A 21,880-nucleotide genomic window follows, 5' to 3' on the forward strand; every position below is an offset into this window, starting at 1 on the left:
TGTCCTGTATGCGCCACGTGATGGCACTCAGGATGATCTGCTCCATACCCTTCCCCAGCACCGAGGTCAGGCTGACAGGCCTGTAGTTGATCCCAGATGCTCCTTCCGGCCCTTCTTGTACGTGGGCGTCACATGTGCTAACCTCCAGTCAACTGGGACCGCCCTGGTTAGCCAGGACTGCTGGTAAAGGATTGAAAGGGGCTTGGTGAGCACTTCCACCAGCTCCCATCAGTACCCATCTGGGTGGATCCCACCTGGCCCCATAGACTTGTCTATGTCTAAGTGGTGTAGCAGATTGCTAACCACTAAGACTGAGGCAAAGAAGGCATTAAGTACCTCAGCCTTTTCCTCATCCTTTGTCACTGTGTTTCTCCCCGCATCCAATAAAGGCTTGAATGTTCTCTGAAATGTGGTGTTCTGTGAAAGCAGCACGGCACAAATCCTTACTGTGCTTTGGTGCCTCTGCTGTGGTATCTGATATTTTGCTATTTACTTTCTTTTACATCTCTGCAATATAACTGCTTGTTCTGAGAATTTCTTCCTTTCCGCTGTCAATATTTTTGTCTCATCATGTCTTATGTGCAATATAGTTTAAAAGCAAAATGGTTTTAGGTCATCAGGGGATCTTGATTGTACTCCTCATTTTCTAGGGGCCTGCTCTGAGACCTGTGGGTATGATCCACATGCGCTACTGAAGCTGACTCAAATGGTGTGACAAATGTAAGTATTTTGAAGAAACTTGGCCCTGCAAGCCTCTGTTTGCGCACTTGGAATTAACAGATGCTTTTATATCCCCGTGTCATGCCCCCCCTTCTGTAATGTGCATACAATGATATCATTCACTTCATTGCACAAAGATGATGTTAAAATGAATCACTTAATGTTTGTAACGCATTCAGATGTTGTTGCGATGAGCACTGTAGGAAAATCCACAAGCAAATGAATAATTCATTGTTCAAATCAGGCTGTGAATAGTACACAGTAAACAAGACATGGGACTTCACACTGAATAGTAATAGTAAGGCCAAATAACTAATGATCACTTGTTCAATTATCACTGTCCATTCAGAGTATTGAAAGGGAATGGGATCCTGTGGAAAGAGTGTGGTCATATCTTAAGGGGTTATATGTTAATGTATGATTGGAAATGATAAGGTAAAATAGCTTCTTTTTTTCTTTTATTTTTTCTTTCTCCTGGTGACCTTCAGTATTAGTTATGATGTGTGTTTTGGAACAAAGATGAAGTGTGTTAGGTTTTCTAAATTACCTGATTTTAAGTCTATAGGTCTCCCCTTTCAATGATGTGATAGTATTTGTGAATCCTAATCTCTTCTTTAATTCTGTTTTAATAGTTTCCCACCACCCAGTGAATCCTTTTGGTAGTTGGTGCTTAAGCATCAAATGAAGGGTGTAACACCCTCTCTGATCACTGTGAAAGTGTCTCTGGATATAGTTTTTTAGTTTGGATTTTATATCTTGATTTGAAATGATCTTAAGAGAAGCTAATGGAAGAGGAGAGTTAAACTTTCCCCTGTGTACTGGCTGCAAGATAAGAGTTTGGTTTTGATGGAATTGCAGGTACTGGAATAGCTCGTTCCTGTGTTCAAACTTGTTACCTTCCTTTGGATGATAGCTCTGAATGTTTACATTTTGAGGGTGAAAAAGAAAACTGAGGGAGATATTTGAAGGTACACTACACAAAAGTATGTCAATAATTCAGGCTGACTGATAGCTCCTCTAGTAACCAAAGTCACCTGCAATTTTTTATAGTCCTAGAGCATAAGCCATCCATAACATACAATCAATTCCACTCTGCAGATGGAACTCATGGGTTTTTTTCCAGGCATCCCCTCCCTACTTCCTTAAGCTGAATCTTTAAAAATCAATTCATGTAATTTGATCAATTTAAAATACTGAATGCACTGAGGTAATTATTCCAAACTTCTTGTGTTTCACTGCTTCCAGTGACAATAAAGGTATTGACAGTGCAGCATTAAAGATAAAGCAGCATTTCCATGAAAACAGTTGTGATTTACATTTGCTATTTTTTAAACCTTTTAACTGTTTTTGAAGTAGCTTTTGAAGAATGGTGATTTATAGTTTAAAATTGAGGGCTTCATCTTTTTTTCTTGAAGTGAACAGTCTTCAGTCTATTTATCAGTTCCTAAAGATGAATTTTGTATCAAAAAACCACCAAGGTGCTGAGCTGTTGGTTTAATTTAGCAAAAGTGTGTGTCAGCTCAGCTTTCTGTTCCAGTAAAAGATTCCAGTAAAAATCTTGTTCCAGATTTTGAATGTACGTGTTTAACAAGATGTGGTTAGTCATTACAGTGGTGGTGAGTACAAAATGTGATTTGAGTGGTCACTGACATCCATTGGGTGCTTCCATAAAGCTGTTCATCGAGAAATCATAACCAGTATCAAGGCACTTAGGGAGAACTCTGTAACTGGGAGAAAGTCTCTTAGGGTCTAGTTTTTCAGAAATACTGAATTCTAACTGTGCCATAATGTCTTTGGGCCATGCGTAACAGTCACCTTTGGGGGCAGACTGAGTTTTATAGCTTTTTCTTGAGACTACTACCCCTTATGAATTTATTGGCATTCCTAATGAAGTTTGTAAATATATTCTATTTATTTCTGTTTTAAGATATCCTTTCTATTTAGAAAAATATTCATGTAAGCTGTATGCATATTTAAAAGAACTACCATGGAACTACCATGTACTGAGGTGTAGAAGTACTTAAAGCATGTTGTGTATTTGTGTGAAATTCATGAATTGGGAATCACTGTTGTACAAGACCTCACAAAACTCACAAAAGCAGATCGTTTTTCTTCTTTTGTGGCTCCTGTCCCCATGGTTTTCCCCTCTTCGGCTTCACAATTTAAGTGGAAGACTACTGAGCACAAACATGTCCAAGAGACAGCCATAGCCCTTGGTGATATGATACCACTACTAAGTATGATAAATAGCAGTTATGGCACACCTATATTTAAAAACAAAACCAAATCATGTTTGAAAAGCAATTCTGTATTTGAGATGTCTGGGACAATTTAACAAAATACTGGTACTTCAGAATATGAGGGCAAATTTTGATGAAAAGCCCTGCAGAATAGCTGAGTGACTGGAAGCAAATACAGGATCCAATACAAAAGGATAAATCTGCGTTTTAGGATTGTGGAGAAATACGAACCTTAAGTACATTAGCAAGCTGAGAAATGTAATGAAAGGAGGAGACTTTCTTTCCTAGATTCCAAAGCTGGCAAAGAACAGTAAACACACCTTTTGTGTTTTTTAGTCTAGTGTATGTAATCCTTTCTATTCTGTATCAAATAGAAAACTTGTAAATTATGAACTTTTTTGCAAAGATGGGCCAAATTATTATATCTAAAGCATGATACATCCAGGGAGCTCTAAGTGTAGTTTCTCTGGCCTTCTACAAGAGATGAGTTTTGCATGTTAACTGATATTTGCTTCTGTCAGCATTTTCTTAGGGCCCTGCATAATTTTTAATCTGAGTTCATAGTGAATCCAATAATTCATCAGTCTCACAGCCAAAGGTGGATTTCAAAAGTTGGAGTAAAAAGTTTGGAGGTATTGGAAACAACTTATGATACGATCTGAAACTCAGAGGCAGAACGTAGTGAATTTAGGTACCTGAAGTAGTGCGTGCACCTTTATCTTCTGATGCTAGTCAGGGCCTGAGTTAGAAACTACTCACTTTAGTTCTTTGCGTTTTTTACCCAGGGATCTCAAAGCATATTATAACTACTGAATTAATCTTGGCCGCAATGTGAAAAGATGAATGTAAGCTACTATGTGCGTATTTTAGGCCTGCATGAACGGAAACATAAATCAGCTTGGCTTGCACTGCATGCAGAAGTAGTATCAGGAACAGAAACCAAAGGTCTCCTTTCTCCTCTTGCTCGGCTGACCCAAGAGTGTGAGAAAGCTTATTCACGCGTGCAGAATTCTGCCTGCTGTCAAAAGTACTTCTGCGGTCCGTCTTTAGCCTACTTCCTAAAGAAAACAAGACTTTTGCGTGTGTTGTGTTGTATTTTTTTTTCCCCACCTCCCCTGCCTCACCTCTTTACCCAATAACCTTTCATTGTTTTGGCTAATTACAGGAGGGTTGGGCAGGGCTGGAAGTGGAAGCACTAAAAATGTTTATGAAATAAGGGACTGGCTAGAGGAGGAAGATAAATTAGTCCTTTCTGAGAGACGTGTGAGCCTACAAGGTCTCTACTCTGGCCTGAGAGCTTGGCTGAACCTCTTGAACCATGGCTCAGGACTTGCCATGGCAGGGGCTGCCTCTGTGCCCAGCTGGGAGTTATCTGATGGGGGAGGGATGTGGGGAACATTTTCGAAATGGTGTCACTGGAGTAAGGGTGGCTGGGAATTATAATTGTCCATAAATTAGAATGAAACTTAGGTTTTATTACTGGCACTGTTTATAGAAAAACTTGGAGCTTTTTTTTTCTGTCTGTAATAATACATTTACCCTACTTGGGAATGTATTGTTATAATTTTCATCAGCTTGGCAATTAAAAAAAAAAAACATTTTATTTCCAACTAGAGTTGAGAAAAACAGAAACTTATTTAAAGTATTGAAGTCTAAGCCCCTTCAAGTGAGTGTTTCTTTAAATAAATACATAACAGCATCTCAAACTCCAAGAGGTTTTTTTTTTTTCAATCTTCTAAGTAAGTGTCCTTTGCAGTTATGTCTTTCATCTCATGGGAACTGCCTGCTCCTTGTTTTAATCCCAAAACATCATCAAAGTCAGTGGGAAAGAAGAAGGAAAAAAAAAAATATCTGCAACCTCCAAAATAAAAGCTCAATGTATTGTGATTGAGCTGGGTAAAATCCTATCCTGGTACTTTTACATTTTGTATAAAGAAAGATGGAGTGTTAGAAGAAAATAATTTTCAGGGTTGGACACTTTAACTGCATTTGTATATGGATCTAGAATTCTTGTTCTTTTCAGCCAGAATCACACATGAAATGTGTGAAGAATGTGCAGGGTGATGTCTAATTTTGCCCTCCATGGGAACACAACATTGTAGCTTTTTGGTGTAGAAAGAAATCAGAAGTGCATATCAGAAACATCTCCCCAGTCCATTTGGAAAAGAAAAATCGAGACTCTCCTCCTTCCCCCCCCCCCCCCCCCCCCAACAATCCGCTAACTTGATGTTCTTTAGTTTGAGCAAGCTCTCAAGGTCATCAAAGTAATTTTTCAAAGCCTGTGGCCTTAGTATTCTTATAGATAATAGCATCAGGCCTATTATCTCCTACTCCTCAATTTTCTTTTGGCTTCCTGCAATTTACATCCCATTGTCCACTAATATTTTCTGTGTTCTTTTAAATCAAATAACACTTCCTATGTTGGTTCTGGACTTAATAAAAATCAGACATGCAGCATTTGGGACTCTTAAAATAACACGTTTTAATACAAAGATGTGAGATATCTTTTGAAATCTGTGGTGGATGTTTGTTTCCTGCTGGGCTTAATTTAGGAATCTAGTGCTAGCATTAAACCAAGGGGAAAAATGTTTGCTCTTTCATCTGGGTGCCACATCCCATCCAAAATCACAAACAGCTCCTTTCAATTTCTGATCTTTGTCCCCTGCTGGATGTATATAATACACATGCCTGTCTGACATATGAGACAACTAGGGCCTTTAAAAAAAAAAAAAAATTTATAAGCCCCGCTTATGCTTCTTGTCTTAGGCATCATAATCATCTGCAGTTTGGGAGAATGACAAGTGTCTGAATCTGTTTTGATTTAATAAAGATGCAGCTTTTACTTTTTCTGAAGAAACCTCTTTCTTACCAAGTCAAAACTCCTGATTTTATTGGTAAAACAAAACACAGGTAAAAATGCTTGGGGAATAATTACCTTCCCCATGGCAGGGGACCATTTCCCTTATTTTCATACTACTTTTGAATACAGAAGTAAATATCTTCAGACACATCACCTTAAAATGACAATTTACTAAGGTCAAACACAAATGTGAATCTCAGTCTTTAACACCTGGCCATGTAGCACTCATAAACCGTACCATATAACATGCAGAAGGACTTCTGGTTTTGTGCAAGCTTGTATGAAACTATGTGGCTGCAGACGTTCAACTGCTTGGATCACATCAAACAGCTGGGATCAGAGTTTAAAGAAAGTTTCCACTTTTTATTTGATAAAAGTACATCTTTGTTTGAAAAATCGTCTTGGGTCCATTGTGCTGTAATAGCGATTACACATGAAAAGCATATTTTAAAAGAATGTTATTAAATTGTAAAATGTAACATTGAAAAGCTTGATGCTAGAATCAATATTGGTCCTGTAATCTCAGTTGGTATGTTGTATGTAGGCATTATGATACAGATTTTAATTATATGCTTCTGTCTTTTTTTCTTTGTAGTTTTACTGCCTCATTTACATAAACATCCCTTCTCACCTCTCCCTCCCCTCAAACAGAAAGCACTCTTTAAACTGACAAGCTATTTGATGTTTTGTTTTCTCTTTATGCAGTATATGAGCAAGTTGCACTAACTGTATGCTGTTCCAGCCCTGATATGAGGGCAAAATAATTAATTTTTTCCTGCAGTTCTCTGTGGTACTTCACGAATTGAGGAGCAGGGAGATCCTGTATAACCTAACAGCAGCTTTTTAGTTGCAATTGCAAGGGAAGCCCTGTCAGCATAAACTTAGAGAATTTATGTATTGAAATTTAAGTTATTTTTACAAGGTGTGTGCACGCAGATTTTTATTGTCTACCAGGTAGAGAGATCTGGGAAAATTCTGAGGTGTGGGGGGGGAGGGGGGGCAGAGCAGGTGTGTTCATGACCGACACACCTTTCATTGACATGTTGCCAGTTCTTGATCCAAAGCAACTGTGTTCTAAAGCTTCCCAAAGGAAAGGCCACCAGGATTTTACAGTGTGTATTCAATTCATTTGTTTGTGAAAACTGAAGTTTATGTTTATAGGAAAGGAAAATTTCAGCCCAAACAGTTTCATGTTGCTGGAAACTGGGTCTTTGTAACTAAAAATATATGGTCCGCTTGGTAATTGGAGAATCTGTTTAGATAAAAGCATTGGTTTTCTACAAGGTTAAGAAAGTGTATTAAAACTTCGATTTTCTTCAAAATGGCATGTTGTTAGCATGTTCAAAATATTGTGCATGTAGTGGACGATAATCAGCTGTGCTGTCCTGGTAAGAGTATGCTGGCCACAAATATCGGTTATGGCAGGATGGGGTAGAAGGATTGAGGCTGTGCTGTGAAACCTGGTTTGAGTTGTGCTGGGTCCTGAGCTCTCCATCCTGGTGGAAGGATTTACAGATATGCCTTGGGTCTGACCTGCCTTCTGTATTTCAGGTTCTTGTGTGTGCCTTATATAATCACACTTCTCTTTTTTTTATGTTGTTCAGTAACAGAAACAAACTAGAAATTATTCTGAAGCAGTGTGAGAGTTCATTTTTAAAATGAGATTGTTTACGCAGTGGTCTACAAAGCTAGCCTCTAGCCTTGTCAACAGGGATTTCAGGGTTTTTCAGAGCACTTTTCAAAGACCCTAAACTTTGGCTAATGCTTAAGATCAAAAGAAGAAATGAAGGCGTATTTCTTTGGAGAAGATATTTTGCTTTCTGGAGCTTTATCTGTCTTCCAAAGCCTTGGTATCAACCGTAAGCAAAGTGATGAAGCTTGAAAAGAACAGATATAGCTCAGCCTCTGTTAGAAGGGACTGCTCCCAAACATCTCCCCACCTGGCACTCTTAATAAAAAGTTGTTTTAACGAAAGTGTACTTCAAAAAATCCACTCGCTTAGTCTCCTTTCTTTTTCTCCCATACTGGGCACATGTCATTACATGACTGAGAGGTGAGACACGTCCCATCTGCCAGAGGGAGGGTTGTCTTTTTGCAATCTCTTTGGTAAATTAAAAGAAAATAATGGAGCAGAGAGAATTCAGTTGTAAGCACATGTGAAGATACAGGAGAAGAAACTCAGTGATGATCTCACTGATGTGATATTGTATCCACCAAACCATTTTGCTGATCTAATTTTGGTATACTATGTTCATTGCTTGTGTGAAGCTGTGATTTCTCACGATGACACTAAATCTCATGTAGGCAACATTTCACTCCTTCAGCAGTTGAGGTGGAAAGGTAATCATCGTGAAAGGGGTATGCAAGAACCAGCTCTCTTTCTTATCATAGCAGTAAGTTGTCACAAGGTTAAATTGTCGTGATGATGAGTTGTCATTAATATATTACCTCCAATAGGGTCTGTATTTAGAATCATAGAATCGTTTAGGTTGGAAAAGACCTTTAAGACCATCAAGTCCAACCATTAACCTAGCACTGCCAAGTCCACCACTAAACCATGTCCCCAAGCACCACATCTATATGTCTGTTAAATACCTTCAGGGATGGTGACTCAAAATAAGGGTATTTGATCAGCTATATCATCACTGGTACAATAATGCCTGAAAATGGTGCCAAAGTGGTACACGGCACAACTCAAAACATGCAAATGAACTCTTTATTTACAAAAAGTACAAACTAATTTATCATAAAGCAAACAACCAAAACCCCCATACTTTCTATTATTGTCTTTTTGACACATTTGTTCAATAAAAGCAGTCCTTTTGATTGTTTTTATAGGAAGATAAACCAGAAGAAAAACTTCTAGGCTGGGGGTAGAACTTTCAGAAATGACAAATCAATTAAAGACTTCCAGGCCCAATGTTTTATAAAAAGTTTGGTCATTGAAGGCTGCTTCACTGACTTCCAGCGAGACACATGTTTCTGAACTTGGTTCTAAAGGAAGGTCTTAAAAGCTAAAATGTTTTGGGAATTTTGAAAACACTGCCTTCAAGCTTTGCATGCTGTAATGGGGCCAGATTTTAGGCAATAGGAAGAAAGGAATGTAGTCCTAGCTGTGTACATTCCTACTTTTAGTTTAGTTGGGGGCTAGAAAACATGAATCCAAAGTGTGGGGAAAGCACAAGGCTTGTATTAAATACACAAAAACAATACAGACATCTTCCTATAAAATATTCTTATCTTCACTTTTTTCTTTATCTTGAGAATTAACACAGTATGTAATGTGAATTAAATATGAAATTATGTAATTTAGCTTCAGTGTCACGTGTAGTTGAAAATGTGGGTGTCTGCATGGCTCTAGTAGTTATTTTTACTGTAGTATTTCCTACACTTAGAACGGGAAATATGCAGGCAAATTTAGCTCCTGTAAATGAAAAATATTTAGTTTTTAATGAGTGCTGTCTAGAATTTTGTTCATACCTGACATTTTTGGTTTTATTGCATGTTTTCTTAATCTAAAAAAAAAAAAAAAAAACCCACCATGAATTCTTAGCTTCAGTTTCTCAAATGGTTGTATTTTTGTTCTAGTAAGTTAATTTATTTTCTTGTGCACTAGTAGTTGTTATGACATATCTTCTCTGTTCCAGGACTTCACTTCTCATTGCTTTGATGTGTCTTATAAAAGTCCGAAGAGAGACGAGAACATACTTGACTCTAATATAATGATATATACAGCCAAATATGACCAAAGTGAAACTGGCATGGTTATGCTTCTGTATTTTACTGTGGTATTTACGTAACACTTCGGGATATTGTGCTAACATTTCAGATATTTCAGTTTCTCCTCATCACCAGTATCCTTCAAATTGTTTCTGTAGACAGTGGGCCAGCAAGCAGGAGATGCAACAAAGCTTTTTATGTGATCTATATAGCAGGGTTCTTCTGGATTAGGTCTGTGCAGAAAATGTGTTTGACTTTCAGCCCTGTACTTTCTGTAAATATGCAAGTACAGCTCATGTTCATCTTTTGTCTGTAATGAAATACTCAATTCAAGTTTTATAGTTCATGTGCACAAACTGTCTGTGTAGGTGTCTGATACTTCATGGCTGGCTAGGTGTAGGTTTGTGTTTGGTTGCTACCTAGATTGATAGAAATAAGGGAAGAGGTCCATAGTTAAGTATTAGCACTTGTGCAGTAGGGCAAAATAAATAATCCTGAATCATACTGTGCTGGAGGTTACTGACTAAGCCCCACAGGAACAATGCATGCTTTGAGATAATATGTTTTATATTTTACCTATGAATGTGTGTAAATGTGTATAACTTATAAATCACTTTTCAGCTGGACAAAGTCCCATAGATTCAAAGAAAATCACTGGTAACTTATATAAATTGGTAACTTATTTCTTTCCCACCCACCCCAAATAAAAAGATAGTGCATCTTAAATGGTTGTTGAGGAAGGACATGCAACTTCTACTCTGGTGTGCTGAAGGAGAAAAGGGTGGGAATCAGAAATGACTCTGCTTATCTAGGATGACTGAGTGCTTTTAACTATCCCTTAACTTGATTCAGCTGCTCCCATTCTTTTCTATGTTAATATGCTCTTATATTGGCTTTCAAGCAGTAGAAAAAAAAATACATTCAACAAAACATTAAGTTATTAATTAATAACTGTTTGTATCCTTTTGCTTTCAGCATCTTTTTGTCCATTAAAAAAAAGATTCCTGAGGGTTTTTTAAAATCTTTATCGCTAAATATAATTTGAATGAAAATTTTTGAGAAATCCAAAGTCATGGCCAAATTTGTGATATTCCATGCTAACAATTCCAGATGCTTTGGGTAGAATGTGCTACTAGAAGTAGCAGTGCCTATGCTGGGTTTGGTTTGTGGTTTCTAGGATGTGACATTGGAGAACAAATAGAAGTCATCTTGAGGTGTGCAGAATTAGTGTTGTGAGCAAAGAAATTAGATCTGTAGCTTTTTGAGCAACTCTTAATCTTGTGCATTGTTTGGTGCTTCTCAAGTCTTTGCTTTGAAAATACAGAGGTTGTATATTTTGACTGAATATTTTACAGATTTCTGCTTAAATATGATTTAATGGATGTTTGTTTTTCATTGCCGTAAGTTTACCTTGTCTTGATTTCCAAAGCATCATTCATTCTTTGTGTTCTTTTTGCCTTTTCAACTGAAAAACAGGTTAAAAAAAAGAGAAAAGGTTGATTGCCACAAAAGAACAAATAAAAAAAACTAATGAAAAAGTTGATTGAGGCATTTTTTGACCTACCTGTGTAAGCAATATTTTTAAAAGTACCATATAAATATAAAGTGAGTGAATCTGGCTGCAATGTATTTTTCAATGGATATGAGAGAGACTGTAGGTTCAGTGTCATTAAACAGTTTCCTTAAATGGGGAAGTGGCTTGGAATAGTTGTTTATAAATATGCAAATGTACTTAAGCCCAAGTAACTGTCAAGCATTTGCATGTTAATGAAGTGTTACTGCACTAAGCAGTGGATAGCCAGCCGGAACTGTGGAGATAGGATTTATCCTGAGGATCTCAAGGAAACTGCCATGCAACGTAAACAGGAAGGTACTTACGGCTCCTATTGACTGGCAGGGATGTTGTTCGCTATGGACACTTATTTTCTTGTATTCTCTCAGATGCACAGTAAAACTAAGTTCCTGCTGCCTCTAACCCTTTTGTTTTTTCATCAAAATAAATCAATTCTGAGGACAGAAATGAACACCCTTCTTTCTCAGACAGACAGCAGAACTCATAAGGGAATTATTACAAGCCTAATTCATCTCTTTTAATGACATCAGCTGAATGATTCTTGGATTCAAAGTCCCGGATGAGTTCCTAAGCTTTTTAACTCTAAGCTTCTAGGCTGAAATAGTATGACTTTTAAATTTGGTTTTCATTGGAAGATCAAAGAAATTACTGCAGTATTAATTAACTGTGTGTATTTCTGTTTGTGTAGCCTGCTGAAAGAAATTTGTGTATTTAATAGTATCCATTTGCTGGGTGAGATAAGGAAGGGAAAGAAGGCTGGTATGTTGGGCCTATGGGAGGAATTGTCTGCAGGGCTGACAAAAGCTTCTAGAAGTTGGTCATCCATGTATGTATTCTCTAGAAGATTTTTCTGTCAAATCTAATCTGATAATCCTGACATGAGTTTTCCTAATGGGCTGGATTCCAGACAGATTACTTGGTGTCACTGTTTATCTCGTGCAGATTTTGAGCACCTGAAGTTGTTCTATTTTGTACAAAAATTACAAATATATAGTCGGGAATGTGTAGGGAATGGTATGTTTCTGCATTGTTTTCTTTTTGGTAATGTAATAGCATCCATAGCTTCCTTTTGTGTAACCATACAACAAAGGAGTGCTGGTGCTCTGTTTGTGTGATTAAAAGCTGCACTACTGTGGTCAGGGTAGGGCAGCCATCCCTTCTATGTGTTCTTCACTATCAAATAAAAAATATGTAAAGGGTAAATATAGCAGGCATCCCGGACCAATTTAGTTCTTGCCTTAATCCGTTATCTGTATTGAGGCTGCAAGTTTTGAATGGTCTGCTCTTTAAGTTATTTGTCCAACAGAAATATTGATTTCATCCTTGAAAAGTCCCAGTTAATACGGACTACAAGCAACAGATGTGTTTTAAAACTGTATCTGGGAAAGGCAGGGAAAGGAAATGGATGTTGAATGTAAGAAGTGGATATCATGTGCTCTGAGTGGAATGTACTTCTTTCACTTCAGACAAATGCACGTGAGGAAAAACTGCAGGAGTCTGTAGCGCAGAAGACTTAAACACACAGGTCTGGCACAGCTCTTCCAGGCTGAAGTTACAGCAGATGGGTTCATTGCAACAAAAGGCGTAGCTGCAGAACACGTAGATATATTTAATTTAGCAAGCAAGGGTTCTCATAGCAATACAGATGCATCAGCATGGGCTTTGGTGGTGCTGGTTACCCAGGTGTGCAGGCTTTCCGGAACCTTGGGCTGTAAGGAAGGCTGCTGTGCCAGATCTCTGCCATGTGTGTAGCTGGAGTCAAGCTAGCATTAACAACACACTATTATTTGCTTGGTTATTTAATTGCTAATCCAGGCAGAGGTGTGAATGCTACAAAGTATTTCTACACCTTAAGGTACCATCTACACCTGATTGATTGTAACGCAGGTGCTTTTGAAGGGGTGCCCTGACAAAAGGGAACCAAGTGGATGCTGAATTCTCTCTATGAGAAGGGATAACCAGTGCAATGACAAAGTCTGGGCTTGGTAGTCTGCTGCTGCCTTGGAAATATAAGGCAAAGGAGAATGGCATGATAAATCAGGGGGTTGCTAGTCCAGCTTTCTGCTCGAGGCAGGGACAGCTAAGGGATCAGGCCAGTTTGCTCAGGGCTTTATCCAGTTGGGTCTTGAAAACCTGCAAGGATGGAGGTGGCACCTTATCTCTGGGCCCATGTTACACTCCCTGTCTTCCTTCATGGGGAAACAGTTTCTCTATATAGCTAGTCTGGAAACCTCTCCTTTCAACTTACGCTCATTGTCTCTTATCTTCCTACTGTGCACCACTATGAAGAGCCTGGCTTATAACCACCTTGTAGGCACTGGGGGGCTGCTGTTACAGCCCTGAAGCTGTCTCCTCTTGAGGCTAAACAAACCTTGGTTCCTCAGCCTCTCTTCACAGGGCAAGTGCTCCAGCCTCTGACCACCTTGGTGGCCCTCTGCTGACTTGCTTCTGGTAATCAATGTTTGTCTTGCATTGCGGGGCCCAAACCTGGGCACAGTATGTGACCTGATAAGTAGAAGGAGGATAATTGCTACCTTTGACCTCCTGGCTGTGCTCCTGCTCATACAGCCCAGGAAGCTGTGGCCGTCTCTGCTGCCAGAGCACGCTGCTGGCTCATGCTCAGCTCTCTGCCCACCAGGATGTCCAGGGCCTTTTCCGCACAGCTGCTCCCCAGCCAGTTTGTCCCCAGCCTGTATCACAGCAAGGGCTCCCTCTGAGCCCAATCATCCACCCAGTGGTTTACTGATCGGGACGTCCACTCATTCAAACCATAATGTCCCAGCTTGGATGCAAGCATCTTGTGGGAGACAGTGTTGAAAGCCTCGCTAAAATGGAGGTAAATGACGTCCACTGCTCTGCCTTTGTCCTCAGATCCAGGCATTTCATCACGGAGAGCAGTCAGGTTGGTCAGACATGATTTACCCTTGGTCAGTCCATGCTGACTGTTCCCAACCAGCTTCTCCATGTGCTCAGAGATGTGCTTCAAGAGGACCCCCTACGTGTGCTTCCTGCAAAGCGAAGTGAGGCTGACCAGCCGGCTACTCCCTGTATTGCCCTTTTGGCCTTTTCTGGAGGTGGCTGCAATGCTTCCCTTTCTCCAGGTGTGAGACATCTCTGCTGGTCTCTGTGACTTTTCAAAGATGAGAGAGAGTGGGTGCACTATGACAGCAACCACTTGTCTCAGCACCTGTGGATGCAGCCCATCTCCGATATCCTCACAGCAGCTGAGTTGCTGCTGTGCCGAAATGATCTCTGCTTCTGCTCCACTGAGGTAGAGCAGAAGTGAACCGCTTATTTGTGTGCTATCAGAAAATGTCCTTGGTTTCCTCTTAGTTTCCTTTTCCCTGCTGTACTGTAGGGGAAGGGAACCTCTGTGCCGATCATGTACTAAGATGGCACTTCTTGGTCTGGTTTGCTCAGAAATAGGACAGAGGAGTTGTGCAAAGCAGCTGCCACACGCTGGGGAGAGAGAGCCCTGATATTTTGCTGAGGAGGAGAAATGTTAGACGAAAGTGTGTCCCCTTCTGCTACTTCTTTTTTTAATGTAAAGGTATTGTTTGTTAATTAAAAAAAGTCATAGATCTCTGCCTGCTTGTTGAAGGCAGCATGCCTGTACGCTGGCTCTGGGTCAGGAGCCGGGCTCCAGGGAGAGCAGGCTGTGCTCGCCTGCTGGCTGCCAGCGGCTTCTGATCCTGTTTCTGCGGGAACAAGTGTTGGATCAGCAAATGGGATGTATGTGAGAATAATAACACACAAATATTGATCTACTGGATACCCGAGCTACTTCTGTGGTTGCAAGCTGTCTGCCTTCAGCCGCATGCCTTTTGTTGCACCCAAGGCATAGCTCTCCTGCTCTGCCTTCTTACGCTTATTGTTTGCAGAGGACTAAGGAGTGCTTTGATGCACGGCATGTGAGAGAGTGCACCTGTCGAGTTCTACTGTAGGAGATGCTGGTCAACCAGAGCTTAGTCCAACCTGTTCCTTCCAGTACCACCAGCACCATGACTATGTGTTGCATTTGTTAACTCTTTGCAACCTCAGGACAAGGACTGCCATTGTGTCTGGCATCTCCCAGACGGGTGAGGAGAAAGCAGAAGGCTGCTACAGAACTGGGGAGGGGATTACTTTCTGATTTTCCTCCACCTATCCCTTTCTTTCTCCCTGCCTTAAAAAAAAAATCCTACCCCTTCATAATTAGTGCTGAGCAAAAGTTGAATTCAGTTTCAGTTTGGGCAAAAAGCGGGGAAAAAACCATTATGACAACAAAATTGTGTTCTGTGTAATTTTAGATGTCAGACTGAAAATCTGCTGATCAGGGATCATTTTCTAGCATAAGTCCAAGCCTACAATTAGAGCGGCAATTGTGCTTAAAAATTCTGACTTTACTGTCCCACAAATGTGGATTTAACTCTTATTGCCATCTAGGTAACACCAGAATTGTTGGTTTTGATCTTACTATATAAGATGCTAAGCAACAGCCAGATTCTTTTTCATTGACCCCTTACTTAGATGGACTTTTTTTTTTTTTAAACCTAGGCAGCTTTTTGTTTTATATATCCCTAGATACTTTTGCATTTTGTGGTTTAATTACATTATGAATAGAAAGGAATTTAACTTTCCAGGGCAAAGGGTTAAAACAGTTTGCACCTGAGAAATGGAACTTAATGTTACTCCTATCAAGAAGCAATAGGATGAAAATCCCAGAGTGCCTGACAGTGATGTATTCTGTTGCCCTCACCATCCCATTAGGAAGCCTTTCCAGGGCTCAGTATGCTCCCGAGAGCTATGTTTGTTTGTGTAATCATCCCTTCTGCCCTTCCTTCCCTTTCTTTTTTTTATTTGTATCTTATTAATATTACTCTCTGGATCCTAAGGCTGTTAAATACAGCTCATCAAACTATGAGTGTATGCCAGAACACCAGAGAAGCCTTTGGCTTCTTCAGTTTGGCCAGCTTCAAATTGCCCCCGTTGTCCAAACCTGCAGTCGGCTATTGATGTGGTGTGGGAAAGCCTCGATGATGTGTCCTCTCCTTGTGAGCACACCACAGGAACAGCAAGTGTCACGGAGACCTTTGGGCTGTTTCCACACACTGGAAGAGTTGCTTCTGCAGTCTGGGATCCCTCTATGGCTTGGTACCTTCTTGTGTTGCCCTCCAGCTTCTGCAACACTGTTTTATTGCAGTGTGCTACTGAAATTACTCTTGCTGGCAGAACTTGTTGCCTGTGGTTTTTTTAAGGTTCCTGAGCGCTACTGAAACAGCCCTCAGACACTTGCTGTTCTGAAAATCTCTTGCAAATATCAGAGATCTTGTCTCTTGGAGGAGTTCTTCAGTTTAAAAAAGTAAATGTGGTCTCCAGTATAAACTTTTCTAGAAAATTAGGTTCTGACTTATTTCTACATTTACCAACTCAAATCCTCTTCAGAGCAGCGGTAATGGCCAGAACATAATTTCTGTAGTCGCAGCATATTGCCATTGTAAGAAGAGAAGAATGCCTTAATTTTAATTTGTGTAGTTTGAAAAAGAATCTTGCCTTGACTCTTACTTCTTGTTGTCAATTATAATTGTGTCCCCATACCAAACAGTGATGGCTTCAGTTGTCTGTTTTACTTAAAAACCTGCTGTGTGTCAAAACTAGAGGAATCCTTTTTCCCCTCAGCATGCTGGTACTTCCTGGCAATTGTGAGCAGGACATAAACTCATTAAAAGCCCTGAATTAGTTCTTAACCAGTGTTTATACAATAGCTCAATACACATTATGTTTACACAATAGCATAATGCAAAACTGTGCTATTTTAATTTCAACAAATTTGTGTATGCTGTGGAAACCATGGGATTTGTGGGAGCAGGAGGATACCCTGGAGGAGAATCCAGTGTTAACTGGCCATTGGTTATTGAGATGATAGAGAACCCTTGGGGTCAGATTGGCTTCGTTTGTTGCTCCAGGAGGAATGAGCTGCTGAATGTATTTTAAGGAACAGTCTTCTCAGTTGCACACTTGCCTAGGGGTGGCCTCCTCCACCATAAGCACCTTATTCTTGCTAGTCATCCCTTCAGGCTCAGCGTGCTGGTGTTAGGCGAAGCAAGCAAACACATCTGCAGACCACGAGCACAGCGTGCCACACCTGATCGGCAATGGCCATCAAACAAGCTCAAGTCAGCCCTAATTTGTAAAAAGCTTACCAAGCTAGGACTAGGCTCCGCAGGAGACAAGTTGCCTGTTTTCCTACCAACTGAAATGATGAGATACACCAAGGGCTGCTGTCCTGGATCGATTGAATGTGCTGATGCCCTGACACTCTTTGCAGACTCTATAGACATGTTTAGTACTTAGGGCTTGTCTCCATACTGCTTTGCTTATTCTGAGCCTCCTGGAAAACGTATGTCTGTGACTCACGGGGCATTGAGCCCGGCCTAATCAGCTATGTTGACAGGCAGGGTATATTTTATCGGGCTTAATGCCACCTTAATGTGGTCGTGCGGTTTTCAGAATACTTTGTGTGGATATGCCCATAATCAGAGGAGCTTAAAGTGACTCTGAATTTGTCTCTGTCCAGTTCAGACTGCGTGACCTTTAAAAAGACCATGAAGCAATATCTCTTCCTTTTTCCTCTGTGCCCCAAAGGCCAATCCAGGACAAGGAGGTTTTGAAGGGATGCAAGAAAAGCAGAGCCAAAATAAGCACCAGGAAGGAAAGAGGAGAGGAGAGGAAGAAACAGAAATAGCAATGGAAATCTGTCAGGTACAGAGAAGGCCCTTTTTGACATACTTTATTTCTTATAACACTTAGCATGCGTTTAGGTACAATAGTAAAAAGAGCCTTTCTGACCCCAAGAGATGTTATGTTTGCATTTCCAGTATGCTTCTGCTGGGAAGATTATATTCCACATTTGAGCTATGGCAAACTGGAATTGTTTTGTAGGAATTGTATTTTTTAACAAAGGTGTTTTTTAAACTCTGAAACATCTTACTGCTTGCTCTCACCTAGGTCCATGTATTTAAAAAAAAAAAAAGAAAAAAAAAGAGAAAAAGGCAGTGTGAGTGTGCTACAGGTGTGCTACAGGGTTGCCTGGATGACTAATCCTCCGTATTTGGCTGGCTACTTTCTGAGAGCATATTGAACACATGCTCTGGTTCTGTTTGAAGGCCCCATGAGAGGCAGAAGCTGATTGAAAGCTCTCAGTTATGCTGAAGTGGGTGGCCAAAATGCTGGAATTGAACAGCTACTATAAACCTGCTGAACTTTGTTGTTTATAAATTATTTTGTATGCCATCTGGAACAAGAATGGTGCCACAGTTTACAAAAGCTGTAGCTGAGGTTCATGTTGAGCAGTAAGTGTGAAATATCATTAAGTGATTATCAGATTTTAAAGGCTTCTCTGAGTGACTTAAAGACAGATTCTTAGGTTAGAGAGGTTTTAACTGAAACACATTGCCAGCTTTTCTTTCCTTGCAATGTGTTTATCTAAGTTACATTTGGGTCTCCCATTAAGTCTTTAACAATACCCAATACTCATGCTATGATTGATCCTAGGACAAAACTTCCGTTAGATATGAGGTTCATTTGCTTCATGGGCAGGAGGTGATACTGCTCTCCCTGACAAAGTATTCCTCAAAAAACTTTCCCCACATGCATGGGTGATGTCAGATGCGGCTGACCGACAGATTATTTATGTTTCAGATAGAATAAAGCTCCTTAATACATGAGCCCGTTTTCCAAATCTTGCTGAGGCAACCTAGTGACTCCTTTTGGGACAAGGGTGCAAGGACCGTGCAACATGGCTAGGCTGTAACCTTCTGACTGCCTCCTGCTTGCTTGGCTTGCTCCATCTTTTATGAACTTTTCCCTTGGTAGCTGAATGGTGTCCATAGGTACCACTGCTGCTGGAACAAGTATGGGCTGGATGAGGAGACCCAGCCGTTTTTGGGAAACTTGGAGAAGTGTCTCTCCCATATAAAGCCATAATTTTGCTGTCCCCAGTGATGGCCTTACCTGGATCCACGAGACTGGGAATCTTTGAACTTTCAAACTCTTTCTGCTATGAGTATGAGGGGGATTTTTGCCTCTTTTCTTAACAAATTCCTATTTAAAAGGCATAGGATGAATGTGCTGTGACAGTGACTCATACCTTTACTCTGTGAGTGAGCGGGGATGTAACTGAAATGGCTCAACGTGTGGGTGCTCAACGTATGCTGGCTGGGCATTTAATGGGAAATGTCACAGGAGAGACTGTAACCCACAAACCTTTGCTATTTCTGTGTTTTGTGCACGGAAAACCTTTTGCTATTTCTGCTGGTGTGCTGACATATACCTTTTCAGTTAGGTGCATTGCAGCTTAAGGTCTTTCTGGAAAGTTGGTAGTGAAGGCAGGGGGACTTGAAAGGCTCATAGATATTTGTCAGGTATAAAGCATGGATTGACAAATGGAGCAGATATTAATAACAAAAATAATACAATAAAAGTTGTCGGAGTACCTTTCTCTTCTGTTGAAGTAGGTGAAAAGCTTATGTGCTTGTTAATGTGAAGCAGGGGGCTATCACTGGAAAACAGCAATAAAGAAGGCTTTCTGGTCAATTGTTTTATAATGCTGAACAAGCAGTTCTCTGGTATGACTCTATACCTCTTTTGTTGGCATTATGTACAAGAAGTTAAATATAACTTGCCTTGCCTTGTGCTGGCTGCTTAAAATGCGGACTCAAAATATAATGCAGTTACTTGGATTAATGGTATTTCTACTTTGAGTGTGTGACAACTTCAATATGTTCTTATTACAGCTTCAACATATTAACAGCCCATGAAAGGGTTGCCTAAGTGTTATAGCTACTTTTCAGACTTGAGTTTGCACTTTCCTCTGAAAACTCAAATTTGTGTGCAGGGTTTTCTGTTCTGCATGAGATGCTAAGGAGAAGATGGGAACCTTAAACCCAGAAGCATTAAAAGCACTGAAACCTGGGTTTCCAAGAACAGATGCTGATTGACACGTGAGTTCTGACTGCTACTTTTTCCCCTCACTTGGGGACCTACAAAACAGGGGGGGTGTGTGTCTGCTTTCTAGCCTCCTTGGCTATCTTGTTTCCCCCCTATGGGTGTAATTCACAAGTGTCTAATGCTGCGGAGCTCATTCTGCAGCCTTCTGCTCCATCAGGGCACTAAATAGGTCTCCCTTGCATGTACCCAGCTGCATATTTTCATAAAATCTGTAGGAACTTACTAGCTTGGAGACTCTTAGTCCTCTGTCAAATGTGTCTGAATTTAGTCTACAGGTTCAAAAATTGCTGACAACATGGGCGGACAAACTACCTGTGTACATGTGTGCACACAGGTAACGAACCCGTAGGCTTTGCATGTGTAGGAACGCGTACCAACTACTGCATGTGCTTTTTTTCTCTGTAGACCTGATGAAATTCCACCAGGTCTGAAAATTAAATCCCACTTTAAGAAATGATTGATTTGCCTTTGGGTTTTTTCCAGGCATGTTATTTGTTTATTTATCTTGCTTCTCTCTAATCCATCCTCATAAGTGGTGTAAGAGAAATGCTGACACACTCTTACCTCTGCCATCATCAGTGGGTGCTACTCTGAAAGTACCTAATGATTTTAATGAATTTTGTGACTGAAAGTTGGACACTGAAGCTGATTTGAAAGCATTCACCAGTGAAAAAAGGATAGACCTTTATTGATAGCTAGTCAAAAGTGAAGACTTAGCTGTAATTATTTACAAATCAATTAATGGACCTTTCCTCTAACACCCTATCAGTCAAAGACTGGCTAAGAGCAGAGGAGAGCATTGATAAGAATACACCATGAAACAAAATCAATTGTCTTTTGTCATTCTGACAGAAGTGAGCTGTACACGTGGATTAACCCAGAATGCAATAGGAAAATGTCCACAGGCTGGAAGATAACCCAATTTTGTAAAATCAGGGTTGTCATAAGAATCTTTCATAATTGATGGTGAGATTAGAATTTATCTAGCATCCCAGTGGTAAGTATCAAAACAGCTTCCGGTGCAGCGCTGCAACTCTTTAAAGCTAGATTAGTTTCCTCAGCCCTGGAATCTGTCCTTAATGTCAGCTAATTTAAAGTAACTACATATGTAGCATGTACTTTGAGGTCATACTTTTATGACTGAGGTCATATGTTTATGATTGTAGCTGGCAGTTGCATTGTTAGCCATTATGCGGTTCTTGGAAAGTATTGGTGCAAGTGTGTTTCTGATGCTGTAGGAAAGCTGTCAATATTTTTTCTCTTATATTTTTCAATGAAGTCTTTTTAATTAATATGTTCTTGTGTACAAAATCTTTGGTTCAGATTTGTTTGTCTGAATGTGAAGTTGTGATTCAGATCATAATCCTGGCTGTAGTATGACTCTGCAAAAGCACAATAGAAAAAAATCTTAATGTTTCCTCAAAATGGCCTTTTGAAAAAGTCTGAAATGTTCTGTAACTATCAGTAGAGCCCTAAGATACTACTGGGGTAATTTATTTAAATGACAGAATTTAAGACTACCAGTTTTAGCAAATATTAGTTCTTCATGTGATTGCACAAGGTGAAATTCTCAAGAAATTTTCAGAATTGTACCTAGGTTTTTTTCTCTTTGCACTCAAATCAGTAACAGCAGTGCTCTGATTTTTGCTTCCAGCTGGGCCCTACATATTTCACAGCCTTACGATTAGCATAACTTCATTCCACTGGAACATTCCTCATCAGCGCACGCCGGCTTCAGCTCCCCAAACTGGGCCTTCCCCAAGCTGCTTTTGGGAAATC

The 21,880-nt window shown here is 40.1% G+C and overlaps 1 long non-coding RNA gene across 7 annotated transcripts in view; it reads left to right on the forward strand.

Moving 5' to 3' along the window:
• The window catches only part of LOC140648038 (uncharacterized), a 265,166-nt gene that overhangs the window by 162,387 nt on the left and 80,899 nt on the right, over positions 1-21,880 (forward strand). For 5 of the 7 annotated variants that reach the window (XR_012041064.1, XR_012041060.1, XR_012041063.1 and 2 more), the window contains one exon: positions 651-720. This is a non-coding gene — a long non-coding RNA (uncharacterized lncRNA). Of the gene's footprint in view, positions 1-650; positions 721-19,988; positions 20,095-21,880 lie in introns of all 7 variants that reach the window. The other 2 variants (XR_012041065.1, XR_012041066.1) reach the window with 2 other exon arrangements.

The sequence above is a fragment of the Ciconia boyciana genome, chromosome 2, assembly GCF_034638445.1.
Source record: "Ciconia boyciana chromosome 2, ASM3463844v1, whole genome shotgun sequence".
NCBI lineage: Eukaryota > Metazoa > Chordata > Aves > Ciconiiformes > Ciconiidae > Ciconia > Ciconia boyciana.